General features: G+C 39.8%; 1 long non-coding RNA gene across 1 annotated transcript; it reads right to left on the bottom strand.

Moving 5' to 3' along the window:
* Positions 1-1,435: 1,435 nt before the first annotated feature.
* On the bottom strand, positions 1,436-10,776 carry LOC107838265 (uncharacterized). The gene is made up of 2 exons (XR_001664330.1): positions 10,682-10,776; positions 1,436-1,653 (listed from the first exon to the last, which is right to left on the bottom strand). It is a non-coding gene; the product is annotated as an uncharacterized LOC107838265 (long non-coding RNA).
* Between the last annotated feature and the right edge of the window lie 796 nt (positions 10,777-11,572).

Genomic DNA, 11,572 nt, shown 5'->3' with positions numbered 1-11,572 from the left:
GGGTTCGATCGAACCCAGGTTAAGAACCACTGCTCTAGATGGATGGTCACCCATAGCAACAGTGATAAAGTTTGTAGCTTGAATTTACATTCAAATGTTGGTGTCCAAAACTTTAAGCCACGTGAACCAAAGCTGCTCAGATTAAAACAGTTGAAGGCCACAAAAAAACAGATTTATGCGTTTTTTCCCACCATGATTCGTCTGAATAGCGCTTCTTCTCCTTCTCCGTCTGCTGCCTTCACACTGCGACGTGCTCAGTATGAATCTACTCAGTATGAATCTGTGTTTCACAGCGTGACAAATGGATGTGCAGTTCAGGAACATATGAATAGTGTCAGCTACTGAGTCTGGTTGACTCTCCTTAAAGTCACATTACGCCCACAAGAGTGAAAAGCCTAATTCTGTCCGACACTGAGCGAACAATTCGTGTTCTGAAAAAAAAACAAAAAAACAAACATTTTCTAAATAAATAGCAGGTCCTTTGTGACAGAAATGCTGTTGGTTCATTTTTAGGTTCATCCCGTAGCATCAAGCAGCACCGTGGTGAGCAGATGTTAATCAGGACGTAGAAACTGAGCAGTGGAGAAGTCAAGAGCTCACCTGATCAGGTGAAGCACATGGAGATGATGAGGCAGCACAGGTGAAGATTGCTGATCTAAAGAAGCTAAAATGAAAGAAGAGAACAAACCCTTGACCCGCAGGCAGGCAACGCAGTTTCCTCTTTCTGGTTAAATATTAGAGCCTGTTCGTAAACTGGATTGCATCATCTGACATCCAAGTCCATATCTTTAGCCCTCCATAGACAGCTACAAAATAAAAATCCAAACAAGATGAAAAGGAGTTAGATTTCTATGTGATCCCACATCAATAACTACAAAATGGTTCATTCACCATACGTTTGACTGCCTGGTTAAATATTTAGAGTGTCACCTTTTAAAAAAATATACTAAGCTTCTGCATCTGGTCCACATGGGTTGAAGAAATGCATTTAAAGGGGCAGCATTATGTATTTTCCCCAGGCACTTAGAACGCTTGCTTTCATAGCACAATCAAGTATCTATTTTATCTTCAGGTGTTATAAAAATATATGTGTGCATCAAATATGACTTGAATGAAATTGTTCTTTGTAATTTAACGCCTTGAAAGATGGCCTCTGTCTCTTTAAGAAACTCCTCTTTCTGCAGGCTCCTCTATTAACCCTTTAACATTTTTACCAGTTTTGCACTAAGTAGTAGCTCCGATAATTAGCTCAGAAGACGCACAGTTTGCTAATTGCTGCTGGCTAGTCTGGAGGAACTGAGTCGGGGTGTTTGCTCTTTGAGGCGGAAGCTTGAAAACTCAGAGGGGGAGCTTCGTCCTCGAAGGCGGAGCTAGGTCCACGGGAGATTAAAGGATTTCTCAAACATGTGTGAAAGAATCAAGGCAACACTCGAGGTTTGTTTTCGATGAGGGAATGACATTTTAACATGATGTAAAGCTGAAAAAAGTCAATTTTACATGACACTTCCTCTGAACCAGAAACTCTTGGTGTCCTTCCACCACAGCTCCATTAAATCCTGACAAACTGTTTCTGTGTGCAGTTCTCCACAGGATCATCTCTGCGACCCAGAACAGTTCTGGCCTCCCTCTTCTGAGCAGCCATTGCAGTTCCTTCTGTTTGGGGGAGAAAAAAAAAACCTAAAACTTTCTACAAGATTCATCTGACGCTGAACTTTCTGTGTTTGAACGGTTTCCCTGGAGCAGATGGTTCAAGAGCCATTAAAGCCAGAACAAACAGACTCAAGAAGCAGCTTTTATCCCAGCGCCAGCGCTGATAGGGGAAGAAACAATGAACACACACAATTTCTGAGAAAGTAAGTAACACAAATTTGGGATTATGTTGATCTGATCGGAGTGACTGTTGTTTGGAGGGAATTGATTTTTGTCAATTTTTTAACGAATTCATGCCGCTGCCTTTTTTTTTTAAAAAAAACATCTTTTTTCCTCCAAAAAATTTAAATATTGCATGATTTTATTTTGGTGGTAACGCAGTAGAAAAGTGTACATTAACAAAGACAATTATTTGCAAAAAATACACAAGTACTCACGAAAAACATATTTTTAACTGACCTTATGTTTAAAACTACCAAAACTAAAGGACTATATGAGGTCGAGCCAAAATGCCGAAGTCAAGTTCAAGAGGACAGGATGGAAAGTTTTGAGGACCAATTTCCCAAGGCCCTAAGGAAGTATTTACTGTTGGACCAACATGACAAAACAACAAAAACTCAATTAGTACGGAAAGGAGCGAGTACTTTTACACAGTGCGCTAATTAGTTATACCAAAATCAAGTAGTTCTTACCTTCACTTGTTATATAAAAGCTGGATATATCAAATACGACTTAAAAGAAACTGACTGTGATTACGTACATGGAAATTGGGCCTCTGTCTCTTTAAGAAATTGTTTCTCTTTCTGAAACTCTGCCTTCAGGAAGCCATCACAATCAGATTGCTCCCAGCTAGTCTGAAGGAGTTCAGTGAGGTGGAAGCTCTGAATTTTGGAAACTGTGGCTCAGAGGAGGAGCTTCATCCTCGAAGGCGGAGCTAGGTCCACCCCTGTGTTTTGACCTGCTGAATGGTTGCCATGGGAGATTAAAGGATTTCTAAAACATGACTAAAGAATCAAAGTAACACTCCAGGTTTGTTTTTTCAGGGAATAACATTATAACATGATATAACACTCAAAAAAGTCAATTTTACATGTTACTGCCCCTTTAAGTAAACCAGAACTGGCAAATTGTTTGATAATAGAAACAATACCAGAGGTTTTTCTCTCTGGAAATGAGCTTTTGCAATTTTTGCACTCTTTATCGCTTGTCTTTTTTTTCTAAAGTAGTCGAGTTTCAAATGAACAATTACAGAAAATAAGATACTGTGAGATTGTGACTCTTTTTTTGAGTAAATATCTCACTTTCTAGCTCCAAATGAACTAATTTTGACGTTCCAGTGAACACACATAAAGAAAAAAGTACACATTCAATCCTTTTATATATAAAAACAAAAACATCGTTAATGCAAAGATGTCACCGCATCTTTCCACACAGCTGTGCAAAACCTACGTCTGAATTCATAGCTCAGGACAGAGCAGGAGAGCTTCCATCAAAATCAAATCTCCTTTAAGTTCTATCCATCTCTTTTTTTTTCCTTCTTCTTCCCCCCTCTCCCCCCCCGGTTTCTCATTCTGTCAGAGGTGGTATTGAAGGAGCCAGATAATGGATTCTGCGGCAGCTTACTGTGATAAAGAGGAAACACAGCTGAGTCATGTGCTCTTATCAGCCACGTTCGACGTTCAGAGCAGATCGTCTCGCCGCAACAAGAGAAAGCCCCCATTGTCTCTTTCTCCCCCGTCTGAAAGCAAATTCTGATCTCGAAGGTCCAGAATGGGTTAACTGGGACAATCTCGAAACAATATTCCCCTTTTTTCTCAACAAATGAGAATCAGAACGAAGTTTTAGTAGCTCTCCTCCGCCGGCCTTTCATCCAGACGTTATGGAAGAGTCGAGTTTTTCTGAATGCCTTTAAAAAAAGAAGAAGAAAGAAACGGGGGGAAAACGTGACCGGGTCTCGCTAGGGCAGGCCGAAATTATAGCAAATCGTTCGTAAAATTAAAACTGTGACAATGCGGCAAACACAATTTAATTCTGTGTCAGGGCCATTAAACTGTGTCTCTCCGCTGAAAGAGCCGGGTTTGTTTTTAATCGATCATTGCAGGTGCAAAAAAAAAACAATAAAACAAAAAGAAAACAAAGAGAGGCAGCGATGCTTAGGAAGACAAAAGCAAAAACACACAAATTGAGTTTTCTGTTTGCTTCTGCAATTAAACATTTGGGCTTCTGATTAACACTTTTCAATTTGCTCCGACTGCAGCTGCTCGTGTGTCCGTCACGTCGGGCTTGTAATCCATAATTATTGAGTCAAAAAAAAAAAAAAACAGGGGGTATATTACAGCGTGAAGTGAGACTCTGTCTGCAAACCATAAATCTCTACGGCGGCTCACAGCCTGATTTAAATGTCACATGTCTCGATAGTTACGGGTCTGTGGCCATCACACCCCACAGCGGATAAATTCCTGGAAAAGCTGCTCATTAAAACCACGTTAAAGCCGGGGATACTTTGGTTCTCACAGATTATCAAAAAACAGACCGGCTGCATCAGCTTCGAGTGTCTCGAAATGTGATGTCGGATGCAAAAAGGAAATTATCCCTCGAGTCAGTTTTCATTTATTTATTTAACCTTTATTTGCATCCACAGTTTGTAGCTTTTATTTTGGAAAGAAAAGTTTTTTACATAATAGTTAAGACAGAAAATCTGTGAAAAGATCAATCTCCTCTAAGTCCTCCCTGAGCTTCTGTTGCCGTCTGAAGAATCTGGTCAGAAACAGGCAATCAGAGCCAGGAGGCGGGTCTTAACGCTGTCAATCAACCCCATGTACTCGCTGACAAATGTGCGAATGGCAGAGAAACAACTTAGTTACCCAAAGATCGTTTACGTGACTAGCATTCGCAACAGGCTATGCTAGCTGCAGCGTAGGACAGGGTGTGAGCAGCACCAAATGGAGGTTGATTAACAACACAAAGACCCTGCTCCTGGCTGTGATTGGTTGTTTGTAGTCAACACTCGAGAAGTTCGAGGAGCTTGATTTTTTCTTTCACAGATTATCTGTCTCATACTGCACTGTCACATGTTGACAGCTTCAGCACATATTTAAAAAACATATTCTTTGTAAACGTTACATACTGCAGCTTTAACCAGGTGAATTATTAAGAAAAAAATCTGATTTACAATAACAACCTAGCAGTACATTTTCAGACAGCATCTTCTTAAGAATATCTTTCTAAGTTCCTATTAAAATCCAGCCTGTCTCTTTAAGAAGCTCCTGCTCCACCTTCAGGAAGTCATCACAACATGGCTCCTCTTTTAACCCTTTAACGTTTTTTATTTTATTTTTTTTACCAGCGTTCTAGGGCCACACGTATTTTCTGCTGCTATTTTGTGTTTGGCAGCTGCAGAGTTACCACAGATCTAATACTCGCTTACTTACAGAACAAGGAACATGGAGGATTTGTGGTGAACCCTTAAATATTTAATAAATTCCCAAAGCTGACCCAGCTTTCTGTACTGATTAGAGCCATCATGCTGAGTATAGAGGGCACTTAATACCGTTTGAGCTGTACAGCTCGCTATGTTCAGCATATTCCTTACACACACACACACACGCACACACACATTCATACATTCTCTTAGACAGCCGTCCTTACAATCTCCAGAGGTTGTACACACACATACACACACACACTTAGATTCAGAAGTTCAATAAAGGCTGCCAAGACACACACTCGCACACGCTTGGATTTTTTTTTTGTCCAACTATGATAAGAATCTGGTGAAGGTCGTGAGAGGGATCTCATTCCTAGCAGAGATGAGCCTGCAGATAGCGTCAGCCCTGTGGGCAGATTAGTCCAGTCTGATTCCAGTGCCGCTTCAGTTGGCCCAGTGGTGTCATAGCCACAGTACCGATGCTATCGCGCCCAGCCTGCCAGTGATGACCCTCCAAGTCCATTAAAGATTCCATTTAAGTCAGCGCATGTACGGGAAGAGGGCAGGCACCCCGTTGTGTGTGTGTGTGTGTATATGTCGGTAGGCTTCTGATTTTATCTGTGCTGGAGATCACAAGACTTTTTAAAACTCAACTAAAAGTTGTCAAAGTGCCCTGAATTGTTCTGACGCAGAGGAGGAATAACAAAAATAGTCATCTTTTTTTTATTATTATTATCTTTACATCATGTTATGAAGCTAGTCCTTAATCAAAACCATACCTGGAGTGTTGCTGTGATTATTTCATCCGTGTTTGAGAAATTTTTTAATCACAACCATTCAGCTGTACAAAACGCCTGGGTGGACATAGCTCCGCCTCCGAGAAGGAAGCTCCTCCTCAGACCTACAGTTTCCAAGCTGTCAAGGCTGACTCCCCCACTCAGCTCCTTCCGACTAGCCAGCCGCAATTAGCAAACACCTGGTGGAACCGAGCATTTGCTGAGCTCATTATAGGAGCTACTTCTCATTGAAACACTGGTATAAACGTTGTTAAAGGGTTAATAGAAAAGCCATGTTGTGACGGCTTCCTGAAGGCGGAGTTTCAGAAAGAGTAGGAGTTCCTTAAAGAGACAGAGGTCCAATTTCAAGGCGTTAAATCAGGAACTACATTTTTTTTAAATCATATTTGTTATACATATTTTATATAGAACTTATTTTTATAACAACTGAAGGTAACATGGTTACTTCACTTTGCTATAAAATGACACAACAGGCCTGGAAAATACATCATATACCGCCCCTTTAAGGTCAGAATTATTAAAATGGTGGAAACATTCTAGTGCCAGCAGTCACTGCATCCATTACTGTAGACTTTCCTGATTAAAATTGCATTCCTTTTTTATTTACTTTGACATAAAGCCTGAAAAAGTCGTGCTTGAGAACATGACTTATTTCATTCAGACAAACGTGACAAAAAGCCAAGGCAATAAATGAAATGGTGGCTAGACGTTGTTCATTAGAAATGTTGCAACAGAAAAAGATTGGTCTCAACAAAAAAACTCAGCTCTTTCTCTCTCTCCCTCTCTCTCTCATGGCTCGTCAGTAATCAGACTGCATTCATCAGCCCAGTGGGCATTGATGTTCAGAATGGGTGGGAAAAAAAATGCTTCAATTAAAAACAAGTGTTATGAAAAGACGTATGTAATATATAGGGTATATATTTTGATCCTTTAGACAACCTTGGAAAAAGTATTACAGGTGTTTGTGGAACATACCGCTTGGATGGGTTTTCTGGTTTTAATAAGTTTATACTTTTATTCAGAGGAGTCCTTTAGTTCTGGCTGGTTTATGCTTTTCTCTTTTCATCTCTATGTAAGCATGTTAGCAGTTAGGCTAAGCATTGACTGCCAATCAGAGAAATGAAAAAAGACGTTAGAAGAGCAACAATCGCAACATTTTTTGCAACAGCGTTTGCGTCTGACAAAAAGAATCGATACAAGTACGTTGTGGTTGCTCAAGGTCACTGCAGCAGCTTGGCTTAGCAACCGTTCACAAAAGACATATAATTCATAAATTACTTAAAATACCCAGTAGAAGGAAACGGTTCCAATAATGATAATTTACAGAAAATGGCATAATGGGCATAGCTAGGAATGTTCCCACGCCAGTTGTACCTTTTTTTTTCTCTTTCTTTGAGAACCTTTCCTCTCAGACATTAAACTTTTGAGTCAAGGCCACCTTTCCCTATCCTTAAGATGGCTGAAAGCCGCTTTGATCTTTCCACCTCTTTAATTACCATTAGCTTAAATCTAAAGGAGGAACTGCATAGCGTTTATCCAACATGATGCTGATCTGCTGCAGCAATGTTATTAGCTGCTCTCAACCTCTTAATTAAAAAAAAAAAAAAAACAGTATCCCTTAAAGAAATAGAACTATGTCTTACTAGGGTGATAATAAGGAATTATGTTTTTGTGTTGAATAGTAATAATTAGGAAAAACATGGCGTTATCTCTGAAGTTTTAATTAATATTACTGAGATTTTTTTTCAGTGATGTAATAATGAAAGGGGAAAAAAACTTAATTTGATTAAATCGGAAAACCCTTAGAATTTCAAAAGCAGCAGATAAATCAGTGTGCCTCTTTCGTAGTTATTCATTTTTATATGCCCAGTTTTTCCTTTCAAGCTGTGAATAACTGAAGAAACATGTAAACATGTGACAGTCTGACGTAATTAGCTGCTAAAGAAAAAGCTTGTGCTCGTAGTTACAGACTTCTGAAACAGGAAAGTGATCCTGAAAGCAACTTTAATTAGGCTTTTGAATCTTGGTGCATTTGTGTTTACAGCAGCTGAGAACAATTATACAATCTGTTGTTAATGCCGTATTTACTCAATGTCAGAGAGCCATTATTTTTGCTGTCCTCAGAGAACCAGGTCACTTTTATTTCTTTAGAACAAGGAAAGTTAATTTTCTTCAGACAACATGGAATCTTAAAGAAATACGGCGCGATGTCTCAAAAAAATGTCTGTGGTGCAAAAACGTTCCATGACGTTACACCATTCAATACGGTTCAATTCAGCGATGAAAGTTGTTTGACAACAAAAGCTGTAACTGGTGGCATAAATGTTAAAGTATTGTAGATTTTCTCTAATTCACAGTGTTTAAATAGTAGCCATAGGAATCTACTCATTTAATAAATAATTCTCTTACAATCTGTAGGATAAAAAAATGGTTTTACAAACCATACACAAACTTCAGAATGGACATGGAAACGGTGGGGTTCATTAAAATGTGGCACAGACACATTTTGGTCCATAATTCTTCAACAAGTCTAAGACTCCACAAACAAAACATTAGCTTTTTTTTTTTTTATCAACTCCAAAACTCCAAAACATCCTAATGTCTTTAGGATCGTCGTCCACAGTTATGATTTTCAGCCATTGTTTACATGTGGATTTACCGTGTCTGACTTCTGCTGGTTCAGAATTATGACGCACGTCTCGCGCCAGTAACATAAAATGAGACATGACCGCTCTGACTGCAAACGTTTAGCAAACAATCAGATACGTATCCGATTTAGTCCCAAGTGACGCAAATTATTATTTTTGGTGGTGAAAAAAATCTAAATTTGTCCATTCAGACTGCTGTGAAAAGATCAGATATAGGTTGCTTATGGGTCGCGTTCGCCTGCATTGTGAACGTAACCTCGGTTGCCGTCCCAACGATCTTGTTTTCATCTTTGCTTGTGATTTAAGTGGCCTTTATTCAGTTATCACACAGTAAACCTCGCCGTACTGGAGTAACAGCAGTCGCATAAGGAGCGTCTACTCCACCACTATGTCACTTCAAAACCTAAACTAACTTCACCGTGTACATTAACACTGGTGTTAAAGCATGTCCAGTTTATGATAGCCTTGGAGGTTTCTGGGTTGTTCCTAAGAATCTGAGCGCATTTCTTTCCATCTTACAGGGACAAGTTAGGCCAGATAATTGAAACATGATGAGCAGTGATCCCTAACAGATGTCAAAACTGGTTTGCTATGGATAAATCAAGCTAACATTAAGCAAAGCTACATATCGTCACCTTCCTAAAATAATGGCCTAAGTCGTTTTTTGGCAAACGTGGTTGCCCAAAAAACGACTTAGGCCATTATTTTAGGAAGGTGATGATATGTTGTATTGGTATCACAACCTGAAACAGAAATTGAAATAAAGAACTCAAATAGATCATTAAAAGCTACAAATGAATGTGTCTATCAAGCCGATGACGAGTGGATGTAAAATCCTAGATTTACATTTCAAAGTAAAACTTACAATCTGTATAAATCTTGTTTACAATCTGCATCATGATGAAAAAAGCATTTTTAGGTATATCAACAAATAAACTGTAGAATTAAAACCATTTTTCCTGTCAGACATACAGGTTTCAGCAAGCACAGCTTTTCCTCGCTCCTGTATGAGACGTAACCTTCACAAGCAAAGCTGCTTTCAAAGGTCATTTTGTTGAAAACGTGATACTTTCTCAATTCTTTATTTCTCTGGGTTTTTCCTCTTTCGGTGAAACTTTTCCATTTCGAATAAAAAAGGAGTCTTATATGTTTCTCCCTGAAGGGCGTACGACCTCTGAACGCATCTCACACCAACCGGAGTTGGTGGCGAAAACAAACCTCTCACAAAGCGCTTCGTTATGAAAACCATCGTGCTTTATGAACACGTGCATCAACAGCGAGCAAGACTCTAGTGCAGTTTCATTTCTGAAGACTGAAGAAAAAAAAAAATAAGCAAATGTAGAACGCAATTATCCGTTGTCCAACTGCGCCTGGTGAACGCCACTCCCAGACGTCTTTCTCATAACACGCATGCTCCGATTTATCTATCAAACGGAACCCGCGTGTATTCCGCTAATTCGCACGTAATTGGGCTTAAGCAGCGTAAACCCCGCAGTCTAACGATGCCCACTGAGCATTATTAACGAGATCTCACCTAATGTGCCAACATCTTCAGTAATGTCAACCTTGCAAATGACAGACAGGGTAAAAGTTTCCCCTGCTGTTTTACTGTGGTAATGTTCTCAGATGAGCAGAACTGCCTGTTCAGCTTTAAATAGTCTCCTTTTTTTTCTTTCTCTCTCTCTCTTTCTGCCTCTCTCTGTTCTGTGGTGGTGATGCAAACCATACCAGCGAGCAACTTGTGAGATTCAAAACATTGTGTCTGTGATGTGTGCTCCAATGTTTTCACTTATTAGACACCGTTTCCAGGGTAACGTAAGCCGAGGAGCTGAATTATTGACTTTTGCGTGAGAACACCGTGCGGATCTGCAAAACACAAACGCAAACACACAAAAGACAACATTTACTTTGATTGTTGTTGGTTGTTTTTTTTTTTTCTTCACTTCAAATAATTTTCAGGTATGTAAGAGTTGAAACTCGGTGCAGAGTGTGCTTGTACAACATTTTCCCTCTGAGGCGACGGAATGATTTGGAAAAGTAACTTCACACCTTGAACTTTTCACACGTTTTGTCACGTCGCAGACACAAACTTTCAGCTTTATGTGACAGACGAACACAAAGCGGTGTGTAATTGTGAAGTTCAAACAGATTCCACTTACCCTTCGATGAGCGCAAAGAAGAAAACCATTAGAAGTTTCTCTATTTCCAGTGTTCATCTAGTCTGTTGGGGCGCACAGCAAACACAACCAAAAACCTGTTGGCCGACACACAAAAGGCAACAAGAATTAGAAAACTAACACTGCGTATCAAAGAACATCATCATGCTGTGATGAGTCTTTCCTCCTACGGGGAAATGAAGGAGTTGATGAGAAGATCTATTGGTGAAGAGAACGAGTCAATGTTTGAGAATTGTGAAAAACGATTGACTGCTGCCTCAGTTATGGTCCATGACTGATACGATTAAAAAGAATCACATTTTAACATCATGCATTAGCACAAATATTGTAAATGACCTGGGGCTGGGAATCGAACCAGGGACCACTGTGTTACGGACTTTAGCTGACTTGTGGCGACCCAAAGCAAACGTTGCTCTCTACTGTAAAGTCATTAACTCATTCCTGTGTAAAGCAACCTTTAGTATTTCCTGTTTCTTCCTATAGGCTAGTTCAAAGTGGCAATCTGTGAAGAATCTTAAACCCAACAAACTGGAACAAAATGTCTGACTCCATGTATGGCTTAAACTGCTCAATATCTTTCCAATTAGCAGAAGTTCAACACTTGGTCTTAGGAAAGCTGCTTTGAACGTGCAGCAGCTGCAACAGCAACCAAAGCTGAATGAAAGCGACACCTTGCTGAAGAGTTTCAGTCTCGAAGGTGTTCACTGACTCTACAGATGTTCCCAAAAGCCAGGTGTCAATTTTGGGGTCCTTTAATTCCCTTGGGTCAGTCAACTTCTGGATGCCGTACAGCAGAACTGCTAAAGTTTCTGGACATGGATGAATCGACTGGTCTGGAGCTTGATTTAGCTCTGAAGGAGGAAAGCTTAATGT

Source organism: Poecilia formosa, unplaced genomic scaffold, assembly GCF_000485575.1.
Source record: "Poecilia formosa unplaced genomic scaffold, Poecilia_formosa-5.1.2 Scaffold233, whole genome shotgun sequence".
NCBI classification, from domain to species: domain Eukaryota; kingdom Metazoa; phylum Chordata; class Actinopteri; order Cyprinodontiformes; family Poeciliidae; genus Poecilia; species Poecilia formosa.
Note: the sequence above shows the minus strand (reverse complement) of the source record. Positions and strands in the feature narration are given on the sequence as shown.